This window comes from Dryobates pubescens, chromosome 3 (assembly GCF_014839835.1).
Source record: "Dryobates pubescens isolate bDryPub1 chromosome 3, bDryPub1.pri, whole genome shotgun sequence".
Lineage (NCBI taxonomy): Eukaryota > Metazoa > Chordata > Aves > Piciformes > Picidae > Dryobates > Dryobates pubescens.
Genome location: NC_071614.1, coordinates 67,905 through 81,706, shown reverse-complemented (window position 1 = coordinate 81,706; position 13,802 = coordinate 67,905). Strand labels below are relative to the sequence as shown.

The window sequence follows — 13,802 nt, the reverse complement described above, 5'->3', positions numbered from 1 at the left end:
AAAATCATTATTTTGCTGCAGCCAGGTGCTGGATATTTGGTTCTTTCCCCTCCTCCCCTTTTCTCGCTAAAACCAGCTACTTACTCTGCATCTCTCTGCTAGCAGAGTTCTGAGTTGAATTTTCAGTGCAAGTATCACTCTCCAGTACATGGCACAGGGGAAGCAGGGAAGCAGCACCCAGCAAGAAGCAGGAAGAAGCAAGAAATTGGAAGCATGCAGCCAAGCTGCCCCAAGTGCTGACCAAAAGTTGAGGTTTGGGAGCTGCAGGAGGAATTGGAGAAGACTAACTGCTGAAGCAGAGGAGCACCTCCTTTCTTGGCTCATTGAGTACACACTGCTTGGATCTAACTTAACTGCTGAGGGCCTCAGAGCCTTCACTCTGTTTTCCAGATGGACAAAGTGCACCATCAAAAGCACTTGATGCTGAAAACACTTCCTGGTGTACAACTTTGCAATGAGAAGTTTCATCTATGAGCCTGGGCTGTGCAGGAATACAAAGGGATGGGCACTCACAGCAGCCGCAGCCGACTGCATTGTCCAAGCCCGAAGGCTGCGTCGCACGGCTCAGATCCAGGGTGGGGGGCACATGACTGCACTGCTGTCGGATTATACACAGTGTGTGCATGCATTTATTACCTTTCTATTTAGTCTACTTTTGTAAATATTATTTTCATGTGACTTCCACATTCTGTGCAAATGTTGTTATTTAAGCCTTTGGGGTGAATCCCAAATCCCGTCTGGTGCAAAACCAATACACACTGCTATCCAAGAGACTGACAGGGTAAGTCCCCTGCCCTCACTTCCTTCAAGGTGTTACATTTGGCAAATAACCTAAATAGCACACAGAAAACAATTCTTTCCAGTGCTAGGAAAGAAACTAAGGCAAGTGTAACAGCTTAAAATAATAAAAATAAATAAATTAAAAAACCCAACAGAAATAAAATGGAAGATTTCAACCCCCCAACAACTGAAACTTAGTAGGGACTTTGAGCAGCTTTATAAACAATTCCAGCACTTCAACTGAAGACAACCCCTGCTTCAGCCTGGAATACTTGCAGATGCAGTACAGCATTCTCCCTTCCAGGAGCCACAGGAATTCCAGTAAAACTGAGAGTTGCCCAACAGGACCCAACACACACATCTGTTGGAGGACATCCCACACCAACTGCAGTGCTGACAGCAACCCAAATCTTGACTCGGGACCAGCCCCAGAGCTCTGTGGGCATGCAACCTGCAGGTAATGCTCTACATAACAGCACAGGAGGTAGGTCCCCACTTCTGTGTTCCCATAGACATCCATATCCATCTCATCAGACATTTTTCCCCAATACCACTGAGCAGAAATGCATGGAGTGTCAGGACTTGTGGCATGAGTAAACTGACAGCAGAGCAAGCTGAAAAACATGGGGTTTATTGCTTAATTGGTAAACTCTCCTTTATGTAAATATAGAGCAACCAGTCTCAATGTCTTGGAGATGTGTGTAAAACCCATGGCACCTACACTCACTGCGACATGAAAGTCAAACTGCAAAACAACATTAAAATTATACTGGCAACTTACTTGCCAGAGCTTTAAGTGACTTACAAAATTGATGTGATATTTAAACTACCCAGTGGGATTAACTTTATTTGTATGTGAAATGTAACTAAAACTGCCCAGCAAAGAAATATGCCCACAGTTTAGGACAGGAAATAAATAATACTTTTATGGTGAAAACATAAGAGAAACCTATGTTCTTAAAATAAATTAAAAGAATAACACACACAAACATTTATATTGTGAATTCTGCGCCTCAAACAAGATCAAACATCTTGGTTCTTAGCATCCCATGGAATCTTTTTTGCCAAGGAGGGACAGGAATCTCTACTTTCCCTGAATTTATGCATCACTAACGGAGAATAAAAAGAGAACACAACAGTCAAGTTCATCTGTCATCAGTTTTTTCAGCAATACATCTGTTTTCTGCTTTTTGTGTCAAGCATCACAAAAGGCAGAGTTCAGAGATTGAAGTTATTAGACTAAGGTTAAAAAAGAACATGACACAGATACAAGGAAAAAAGAGTTGTGCTGTGAATCATAACATGCAACTGGAATACTTGCGTACCTCAAGAAAGAAGTGCAAGATGCTTTACCAACAATGCTTAGTTTCAACCTGTGTGGTTCTGCACAACATTTCCAATGAGTAGTAATTCCATCCATGCTCTCGGAAGCCTTTCTATGCCTATTATAAACTTAGATTAGAAGGCAAGGCATTACTTACTCTTTTACATGGCTTTTAAAGTAGTTTGTAAAATACATTAAGTCTGTAAAAGTTTGCAGTATAACAACAAACAACTGAACTGTTCCTGCACAGATCAGTACAAGCCAGTAAAACTTTGCTAGTTATAATTAGCACAAATCACATTTAAAGATTCTGAGATTTACACAGAGCAAGTAAAAGTAATTTTCATCTAGGTGAAATGTTTTAATTGGTGTTTTTTTAACTGCTTTGGGATTTGGTTTTGTTTAATTACATCAGATACATTTGAGTCTGAAATTGTAACAACCTTCAAAGCCCTAGCTTCACCCAAGCCAATTAAAGCATTCAAGAAGCACCACCTGCAGTATTTTCAGCAGTGGAAGCCACAGTATTCCTCAATATACAAAACCCACACAAATAGGATGGGTTGCAGAAGGAATGGCTACAAATGAGTCATCCTGGCTATGGAAAACTACTGCTCAACCAAAGAACCCACAAGCAAAATGCCTGGCATCTCCCAGTGCAGGGGACCCCAAATACTAGATTACAGACTGGTGGGGTATTGTGTTCTTGTAAGAGCCACCAAAAACTGCCTCTGGACTCACTCTGCACTCCTGTGGCACAGAGACATAGCTCTGGGGCCTCTGCACTAGTGACACTCTTTGTATGCACCATAAATCGACCACCAACTGAATATGCATGCCAGTGACCTTCCTCACATCATCATCAATAAAGCCAAGGATGCTGCTTTCTTATTCACCTACCATACAATTCTAAAAGCTTCCTGTCTCTCAAAGCCAACCAACATTTTCTTTGGTGTCTCAACATTCACGTACTGGAGGCATCTTCTGTTCAACCTTTACAACAGATCAAAAGCCAGATTTCACATTTGCTGTCTACCTTACCTCTGCTTCTCATGATGCAGTAAAGGTACCTACTTGCAGCAGGAGAGAGTTTCACTAGGTAGGTGCAAGAAGTCTATTCATTTGGGCTCATCTATGAAAATGGGATAAAAAAAATAAAAAATGAAGACAGCTTTTTTTTTTCCCCCCAAATCTTTCAATCTCTCTTAGGTTCAAAATAAAGAGAATGAATGGTCCTAAGTACTAGATAAACACAAGGCTGTATCACCAGATTGTCAAAGCTGTCTAACATGAGGTCCAATGGGATACTTCTCTCCTTTGACAACTGCATAACATAAAAGCTAGAAAGAAAATCTTACTTACACAAAACCACGCAGTCCCCTTCAACATTCAGATGACAAAAAGCTCAGGCTACTGAGAAATTAAAAATCAGATTATTTCAGGAATTGGGCCAATTGCCTAAAGTGGCAGCAGGTATGACTCACTATGGAAACAGCACAGGAAGGACAGAGAAACAACTTGGATTTGGAAAAGCTTTCAAAAGCACATGAAATAGCCAGCTAAGGCCTCCTTAATTGTAAGGACTTTACACACAATTTCTGTTCTTATAAATAAAAAGAGCTTTCTCCTAGCTCACTTCATTATAAGGGGAGCTGCAAAAATGCAGCCCTACCACACAGGGTGGGAATTCACCTCCCCGATTTTTCCAGGCAGCTCAGCACAGTGGGGACCCTGGGTCAGCTGGGGCTTTCACTGCCCATGCACCCACCTGCTCCTCAGGACTTACCCTGGGTATGGGCAGCAGCTGCCCCCAGGCTCCCTTAAGACCTGCCCCTGCAGTACATCTCCCAAGCAGACAGAGCTCACTGTCACACCACCAAATTTGGGCAAATCTGTCTTGGTCCAACCACTACAGCCTTCTCATGGCAGCTTGACCTGTGTCATAGGACTCAATAGTAAATGCCCATTTGAGTGTTGATGGCTGTGCAGTACAATTAGCACTGAGACAGAGCAAGAAGAGATGCTGTGTCACAAAGAGTTTAAAATAAATTAAAAGAAAGTAAAACTGCATTTAAAATGTCCAGACCTTTGGCAAATCATTATCCTGTGATGTTTGATACATCTGATTAAACACTCAAAGACTAAAAATTAAAGGAAGAAAAAAACCCTTCGGATTCCTAATTCAGTTGCCTCTCTTAATTTTATATCACTCTCCCTCTAAATCTAGAAGGTTATTCTGAGCAATAATATTTGTAGATTCTATAATTAACTGAAGAAACAAATAACCTAACATTCTGTATAATCACAGGATGCAAGAGGCCTCCAGTTTCCAGCTGACTTGGAGAAAATGTTCAAGTGATCTTTGAAGATTTTAGAATTCCCCTGCCAAGGTCCCCTTTACAGGTCATCCCTATTTGCCCACAGTTACAGGAGTTGCAGCACACGGAAGACAGACAAGAGCAACGTGTTTGCTCCACTTTCTTCCTACCTTTTTTATGATTCAGTCTACATGGGAAGATGCAGCTAATTAAGAAAATTAGTAACAAATCATCAGGCCTGGAAAAAATAACAGGAACCAGTGACTTCCTTTCTACTTACAGGTTTATAAATCTTTTAATCAATGCTGTTACAAACTCCGCAGTTCTGAAGATTAGTAAACCATTTGTAAAGGCTAATCCATACATTTTAAAAGTTTGTTGATTTCTCTTCTTGTAACTGTACTTTTATTTTAAAGACTATGGAAGATGTGAGTCTTCAAATGTAGCAACTGTCCAGGGCTGCTGTTCAGGCTGCATTTTGCTAGAGCATATGCAACCCCGGAAGTGTTACGCTACTCACAGTCAACAATATGCTGTTTAGAGCCTGAAAGAAAACAAACAAACCAACCAACCTTGGGTCCAAGAGCAACAGCGCTACCGAAAATCGGTTCACAACTCGCCAAGAACCCTTTGAAGGGCTTAGGTGACGGCGGGCGGGCAAACGGAAAGCCCCGGAGACGACCTAAGGAGAGGCACACGTGTGGACACTCCCGTCCCTGCCGCCGACGCCCTCTTGGTCCCGGGCAAGGCGCTGAGATGAGCGGAGAGGCGAAGCGAGTTCCTCTCCTTCTGCCCTGCCGACCCCCACTGGCTGTGGGTAGGCAGCCAGCCGGCTCCCGGCGAGAGTGACCGGGGCAGCGGGCAGCGCCGGCTGCATCGCAGGCGGCGGGACCGCCGTTGGTGCCCCGACATCAGCCGCCTGTTCCCGTCCGTCGGAGAAGTAGCTGCCCGAACATCTCCCCTGACACTTGACGTGATTACGTCTGCCAGGCCCCGGGAAGGGGATGAGGGCAGATGCGCTCATCGCAGCTAAGTACACTCAGGTTTTCAACCTGACAAAAAAATCACGCTTTCAGCGCCCGCCGGCCACCTTGAGAGCCTACTTCTGACGCCCCTTCCCTTCCTACCACCCGCAGCTCCAGCGACCTAGCACCTCCCGGCCCGCCGCAAGGCCCGCGGCCGGCGCTGCGCACCCGCTTAGCCCCCTCGACCCGGAGCTGAGCCTGCGCGTCCCGCCTGTTCCCCGCCGCATCCACGTGTCCGGCACTCCGCGCCGGCTCCGGCACGGCTCGGCTCCAAACGGAACGGCACGGCTCGGACTTACACTCCGCAGGACGTTCGTGGCTGCGATTCAGGCCCGGCGGCTGCCCGGCAGCGGCACCCGGCTGCAAATTGCGCTGGGCGGGGAGGAAACTTCCCCAGCGCGGTCCGGCCGCTTGCCCGCCTCCTCTCTCCGGCGGCAGCACCCTGCCTGCCCGCTGCCCTGCTGGGGCCAGCTCACCCCGAGGGCGCTGCTGCTTCACCCCCGCCCCGCGCTGTGCTTTATTTTTCAGAGGAAAAGTTTATATGGGAGAGAAAGGCTGGACCCCGAGGGATCCCAGCTTCTAGGGTCGTGAGGGACGGCCGCAGGTCAAACACCCCAAGCCCGGCTGCCAGCTCCCTCGCTGTCTTGGCAGGGCGAGGGCTGCGGGTGGGCAGTCCGGAGGGCACCGACAGCATCCCCGGGCCGCAGCGGACTACCGGACACCGCTCCGCGCTGGGAAACCCATCGTGCCCTTGGTGGAGGAGGCAAAGAACGAGTCAAGGCATCGAAGACAGCAGAGCACCGCTTTGGGAGAAGCTGTGCTGTGGCACCTGACCACAGGCACTTCGGACTGTTCTGAAGACCAGAGGTTGTGCACATCACATCCCCCATTACCTAAGCGAAGAGAAAGCACGGGTCTGATCCCCTGTAGTGCTTCCAACGTGAAACCAGTGCCAAACAGTGGTAGAACATTCTCTTTGCTTCCCATCCTGCAGGTATGAACCTAGACCTCCCTGGAGCATGGAGTGTGGGTGTCTGACTGACATAAATCAATGCTCCGAACAATTTGGCAACCTGTCCACACATGGAAGTAGAATGGCCACTCATTGTTGGTTTTCACCTGTACTGTGAAGGTGAATGGCTAGGTCTCCTCCTCTCTTCTTAAACCAGAAAGCAAAACAAACAAAAAAGTTGTCATTGCATTTATTTCAGGCACTTGTCTTCGGTGTGCACTCCTGGGCTATTTTTCTATTCCAGCTTTTCTCAGCTTGCCTGTGTGCTACAGAAAGTACAAAATATACCTCTGCCTTTAGAGAAACTGAAATTATGTTCCCACAAGCATTTATGACCTTCCTTAACATTGGAAACGCAGCAATGCTATTTAAATCACTAGAATATCTAGGTGCTGGTCTTGAAGCACTCGAATCACTTGGAATCCATTCTTCATTTCTAACAATTCTAAGGATTTCCCCCCCACTTGTTTCTTCTCCAGTGCAACTGTCCTGTAAATTACAGAGCAAGAGTTAGTTAAAATGTTGAGCACTAGGATGTGCACAAACACACCAACAAATGGAGGTGGAATCTGCTTTCTTTTGAGGTTATATTAATCCATTAGGCTGTATTTTGACTTACTAAATATGGTATACTTACATGTATATACTTTGTAATTTTCATTAAACTATCTCTAGTTCAACACAACTTCCACTAAGTTCCATTAAATTCATTATCCAACCACATCTTGACCTGTGATGATGGAAAATAATGGGTGATACTATCTCAGCTGAGTATTTTTATACTGAGAGGAGGCACATTAAATTGCTCTGACACACCTAAGGGGAGAATGTGAATTATGGGTTATAAAAATTGTGGTCTACAGATTGTAAGAAAAAATTGAGATAGGTAAAGTTACGGGCCCACTTGCTCCCTTCGACTGTGAAATGGAGAAGAGCACATAAAAATCTCTGGAAGCAATGAAGAAACAGGATCTCTGCAACACACTTTCTTCTGGACTCTTGGAATAGACATGAGTAGCTTAAATTCTACATTGTACCCAGCAACATCTTCAGAAAGACACAATCTTTGAACAGATGGTTGACTATCAACTCCGTGATGAAGCCTTTCTTTGAACTCAGGTGTTGGACAAAGCATATGTCCAAATTCTATCTTTTTTCACCTAGAAATCTTGCTTGTTGAAAAACAAAACAGCAACAACCCACAAAGATTTATATTTCTTAGTTATCTAGTTATTTACTAACTCTGAGCAAGTAAATAGATTATTAAAAAGCACTGCATGTATCCAGTATGGTTAAGACCTCTGCCAGAGCACATCTAGGACCCCAAAGGGGCTCTTATTTTCTTGTGGGATAACTAAGAATATAATATTAACGTCCGCTCCAGCAAGAGGGTAAATGTTGCATAGATGTTTGAAAATCACAGAATGTTGGGGTCTGGAAGAGACCTCAAAAGATCATCCAGTCCAAGCCCCCTGCCAGAGCAGGATCACCTAGAGCAGGTCACACAGGAACACATTCAGGAAGGTCTTGAATAGCTCCAGAGAAGGAGAGCCCACAGGCCCCCTGGGCAGCCTGCTCCAGTGTTCCGTCGCCCTCACAGCGAAAAATTTTTTCCTTATGTTTCCATGGAACTTCCTATGCCTCAACTTCCACCATTGCCCCTTGTGCTGTGTCGGACATCACCAAGCAGATCCTGGCTGCATCCTCTTGGCATTCACCATTTACTTATTTATAAACATTAATGAGGTCACCTCAGTCTCCTTTTCTCCAAGCTAAAGAGCCCCAGCTCCCTCAATCTCTCCTCATAAGGGAGATGTTCCACTCCCTTAATCATTAATGCTAGCAAAGCAGCCCCAAGGAGGACCAAGCTCTCATGAGAGCCCTAAACTTACTCACTGAGGTACAAGCTCCTCTGCATAGCCCCAGGCACTGTGGTGACAAGTGATCTGGATTTTCTTAGACTGGTGTTTGTAGTGTTTCTGTTGGATTTCCCCTTCTGTGGGTTCTGCTGTTGATGTTGTGATAAGAATCAAGTGAAGCTTATATAATACTTAGACACTGAGGAAAAAAAAATTAAAAAATCATTATTGCCATTCCCAATAGGTGATTGATAAGCTTGACATGTAGATCGAAATGTGATTAATGTGCGTACTGTGATTGACATCCTGCTTCCTAGAATGCAGTCTCATGAATTGTCAGATGTCTGCTGTTGCCACTGGCGTAAAAGAAAGTGGTGAAAGCTCCCTCCCATCCCGAGAGATTTCTGGTCACCTGCTGCCATGGTGTCCTTCTAAGCAGTAGCACCCTCCAAAATGCAAATGGGCTACATGACCTACTCTGTTATCTAAAATCAATTTGGATCTTGCTAGTAGAGCTAATCAGTTTCATCAGGAATAGTAAAAAAATGACAACTCAGAGCCCTGAAATTTGGAAGACCAGTGCCTTTGAGAAGTGACAGCAGCTCCAAGGTAAATGCTTTCTTTTCTGTTATTCTTTCACTCCTCAGAAAAAGCCCCCTCCAGATCTGAGGGCTTCTGGTGGCTATGTTGAATGGCAAATCCTAACAAAGGCTATGGTTTGGCCAGAAGTGTTAGGACATAGCACATGGTGCAAAATTTCATCTGAAATAAGAGTATCAGGAGCCAATTTCTTGTACATAATTTATTCCAGACACTAGCTGGAATAAACAGCATTCTGTAACCTCCTCAGCTGTTTTGCCAGTAGGGAGTTAGCTGTCTTTACACTTCTTTCAACTATGTTAGTGATCCAAGTGTAAAATTCATCACTCAAAAATACATTGTGGTTTTACAGAACCAAGAACTTGGGTTCATTATCAGAGATACTGTTGTCCCCTGTACGTATGTCTTTTCTCTTGTGTCAGGTCCACTGTAACATGCAGCTTGACTTGTCCTGGCCAGTAAAAGAGGGCAACCCAGCACTCAGTCTATACCACATCTAACCTTCAAGAACCATCTCAAACATACATTTGGTTTCTGAAACGCTCATTGCGAGTTTCGGACTGGAAAGGATAAAGCAGGACCTCTTCAATCAGCAAATATCCCCTTGTTTTGCCTCAGTCTTTGGTTCTCTTCCGTCACAGTCAGATCTTTTTAATGTTGTGGCCCTTCGTCCCCTGCGTGATGTGTGCAGCTGTCACAGACGAAACAGATGTTGCTTTGGCTCAGGCATTATGAAGAAAAGCTCTGTCATGAGTAAACTGCACTTGTTCACCTAAGGAAGGGCTACCAAAATGGAACTTTTCAGTTCCAGAGCTGGGTTCCAACCTCAGACACACCTAGATGCAATTAAAAGCAATATTCTTATTACCAGAAAAACCCACAAGATTCATACACAGCGTTTCCAGTAATGGTTGCTAATGGAACATGGAAATATTTCTGAGGCAGATGCAATGGTAATCCAGTATGGACTGGACCTAAATGCTATGTTGGCATTACAGAGCTTTGCTTACTCCTTTAGTAGATGTCATGAGAAGGCAAAGAACACAAAGTCCACACAAAAGTGCATCTGTTGAATTTTCTACCTCTTGGTTATGCTTTCTCTGACTCCCATAAAGAAACCCCTTTTAATCTCTGGTGTTTATGTTTTCAATACCTCTAATGCTGTCTGTTATCCTTCACATTATATGTCTATTTTGAAAATCAAACTATGCTGTTCATCTTCCCTCCCCACCACCCAGCCCCGATACTCTCTTCGTTTGTCAGTATCTTTTTGAGGGAGTTGTCCAAAAGACAAGATAGAAGGAGGTGGGAAAACAGCAGCTTAAAGTTGTATGAAGCAGATAATGACATCGTCTTCCAGCTTCGTTATATGGTCTGCAAATAGAACCTCTTGACAGATAAATAGGGATCAGGGGGCGGGAAGACCAAACAAAAAAGCAACCAAAATAAACAAACAAAATAGCAAAACCCCACACAAACAAACAAACAAACAAAACCCCACAAAACACACCAACAGGGTTAGATACCTGCGGGGAAATTATTGAATTTACGATTGCCTTCCCCGAGTTTGTTCAGGCTTTTCAAAGCACACGTATGGAAACATTACTGAAAGCGAGTTTATTGTCAATAAACTTAACGAAACGGCTCATTTTAAGCAATATTATCCCACTATCAACTACGACCATGGGACCGTGCTGGTTACAAAGCAGGGAAAAGAAAATAGCGGTGCCATTGGCTACAGCACAGCCGTGCTCTCCGCCCGCCCCGTTCCGTATCTGTGCAGCCCCTTCCGCCGGCCCGTGTCTGCGTGGAGCTGGGATGCGGAAGCTAAGCCCAAACCCCCTCTCCGTGTTCAGAACACTCCTTCTCTCCGTGTTTAGAACACTCCTTCTTGCCTGCTCTGACAGGACTTCACAGTCTTGATTGAGGTCCCACGGGGCACACGGGGCTGGAGTGATACTCTGAGGGACGTGGCAGGGACCTACCCCGGGACTCTGCCGCCCCGTACTCCCCGCGACGAGGTTTTGGAGAAGCCGGCTGGTGGGCAGAGACCGGGGTGCAAATCCAGATATGTGCGGGAAATCATCCCCTTCTACCCACCCTGGGCCGACCCCGTTGTCTCGCAAATGCACCTCCTGTAGCACCTTGGTGGTGCTCCTTCAGCACTACTTCAATCACTTAAGTGTTTTCCTTCGTCCATAAGAGGAAAGTAGGAAATCAAACGGGGGGAAATATCCAAAACTCATTTGGGTGAAGACTGAGTCACTCGTCTTCTTCGAAAGCTCCTAAACACGAGCAGCTAAGGTCTCCCGGATCTCTTTCACTGTTTGCAGTGTTAGAGCGCAGCCTTTGCATGGAGTCGCGTAAAGGCTTTGAAGTCATGGAAATCGTTTGCGCAAGGATTAGTTGGTATTTTAACAAGTCTCATTCTGGCTCACTTGCAGAAAGATGTGAGCAAGCCAAAAATTCTTCTGGGGCATCTAAGGCGTTAGGTCTCTCCGCTGAGAGGGAGTCCGATATGAGGCCAGCGCGAAGAGACGAACATGTGCATGTGTTTGGTATTACATTTTAGATAGAAATTCAGAATTTACCGGGCCGCGTTTCAATGCGAACTGGGACAGGAGTGGGGGCGGGGGGGCTCATTGTGCAGGAAGCATCCTTTGGAAACCTGAAATGTAGCAGCAAGGATCAAAAGTTAATGGCCTGTGACATAGCTCAAAAGCGAGCTGAGGGTGCCGGAGAGAGGGAGCGACAAGAGCCGACGGGACGCTCCCTCAGCGTGCCGCGCAGCCGGGGACCGCAACCCGGGAAAGGAGGTGAACCAAAAGAGAGCACTGCCGGAACGCTTCGGGGAGGCTCAGCCCCGGCGGATTTAGCCCCTGAGCTGGGCGAGGGGTGCTGAGCCGGCCTCGGCCCCGGCCCCGAGGGAGACGCTTTCCGCTGCTCTCCGGGCCTGGCATCGGCTGTCCCCGGCAAACCCGGGTACAGGCCCGCCGCTGCCTGCCGCGCAAAAGCCGGAACGGCTGTGCGGGCTCCCTGCCCTCTTTGTTCACCGCACCGGGGGTGACGCCACATGGGGGGGGAGCCGCAGCCCTCCCTCAGGAGGGCACTGCGGGGGTGCTTGCGCGAGGCGCAAGACTGGCTCCGGTACCGCTGCCAGCAGAGCCCCCGCAGGGCTCGCACCGCCTGCACCGGCCGCTGCCGGCGACAACGGGAGCCTAGAGCTGCGCCTGACTTAGCGTGGCAGGGGAGCACTCTGGAGAAGATTGCAGCTCTGCTTTGGCAGACCACGGGCGCAGCTCTCTAAAACCACGGACCATCCTCACACGCCGTATCGGCCATCTCGTTGCCGATAAAGCTAAGAAAAAAATCTAAGTCTCTAGTACAATCAAACTATTTCAGCCATGACAACTTGTTTAACAATATTTTTCTTAAAATGACGCTCTCCCTTGTACCGCTTATTTTCTCCGGCTTTAAGCATACGCTTTGAGTTAAATCTGTTGACAAGATCGTAACGAAAATACTGATTAATGTAAACTTAGCCTGAAACATATCCAGACCTGGTCCTAGCTCTCCATGACAATGCTGATTAAAGCCAACCCCCGCCTTCATTTAAGCTCGGACGGAGTCTCCAGCTTTCAGAAACTGTCCGTCGGGGCGTAATGGTGACAGAGAGCGACTGCCTTGTGAGATGCTCAGGAACAAGGTGTTTGTAGGGTTTGGAGTTCCCCAAGTGGGTCTGAAGAGGCACTGAGGCAAGTACATTGAATATAGTTATTCTCTCCCTCCGTGTTCTTGTCCCAACCCCCAGCTACACTAAACTGTTGAGAGAAGTCTGAAGTTAGCCTATTGCCAGCACTAGAATGAAAAGGCTTGGGGAAGACAAAATCGTCTGTGGTCTCCGTAAACTACATTAAATCACGGGGTGGTTATATTTAGATGGATAATGAAACGCGTAAAACGGTAGATAAAAATCAGTTGCTGTGGACTGTCTAGGATTTCGTGTGTTTTTATTATTTTTCACAGGCGATTCGAAGATTTCCGTGATCTACCCGTTACAAACCGAACCCACCCTCCGGGCGGAGCGTCCGCGTCCGTCGGGCAGCACCGCAGGAGGCGTTCGCAGAGCCTCCGCCCCCGCTCCGCTGGGCGCCCTGCCTGGGGATGACCAACCCTGCCCCGGCCCCGCCGCTTTGTATCGCCGGCTTGTGCTGCTAATGGAGCCCAGGGACCCCGAGCCGAGACTGGGAGGCCACCAGGGGGCGCGCAATAGCCCTTGCTATACTCGGGCTGCCCGTCAGCGATGCGGGAGCGCGGGGAGGTTGGGTCTCGGCGGCTCTCGGTCCTAAGAGGCGCAAGGCAGAGGGAGGATGCTGCGCGGAGGTCCCTGGCTGGACAAGAGCAGCCCTGGTCTTTCAGTCCTCCCGTCTCCTAGTTCACCGTGGCCACCACCTTCCCCTCTCTTCTCTGCCTCCCTCTTCTCAAGGGCGCCTGCACCAGTCGTAGCCCCAGCGGGGGCCATCGGGGCCGGGGAAACAGGAAAGTCTCGTTGGATCCGCAGTCAGATATCTTCGACTCGGGAGGAGGAGCGGCCGAGGCGGGAGCACAGCACGGAGAGGGCTGAGGCCGTTTTTCCTCCCGCCCACCGCCCTGAGCCAGGGCCTCCCCGCGCCTCCGAAGGGAGAGGGGAATGCCGCAGCGTGCGGGCTTCCCACTGGGATTTGTATTCTCTCTTTCTAGTAGAGACAGTTTGCGGGGTTTAAAGTTCTTTTAATTTTCAGTGAAATCCCTGCTGCTGGGGATGCGCGGCCGCAGAGCCGGGGAAGGCGCTGCCAAGCCGCGCTCACACGGGAGCGTTTTGCGCGTTCCCACTGCAGCGTTAGC

General features: G+C 47.5%; 1 protein-coding gene across 5 annotated transcripts in view; it reads right to left on the bottom strand.

The window, feature by feature from the left end:
• EYA1 (EYA transcriptional coactivator and phosphatase 1) overlaps positions 1 to 5,818 on the bottom strand; it is a 120,449-nt gene extending 114,631 nt beyond the window's left edge. For all 5 annotated transcript variants that reach the window (XM_009904081.2, XM_054178827.1, XM_054178834.1 and 2 more), the window contains exon 1: positions 5,747 to 5,818. The gene's annotated coding sequence lies outside the window, so the exon portion shown is untranslated. The remainder of the gene's footprint in view (positions 1 to 5,746) is intronic.
• Positions 5,819 to 13,802: the final 7,984 nt, after the last annotated feature.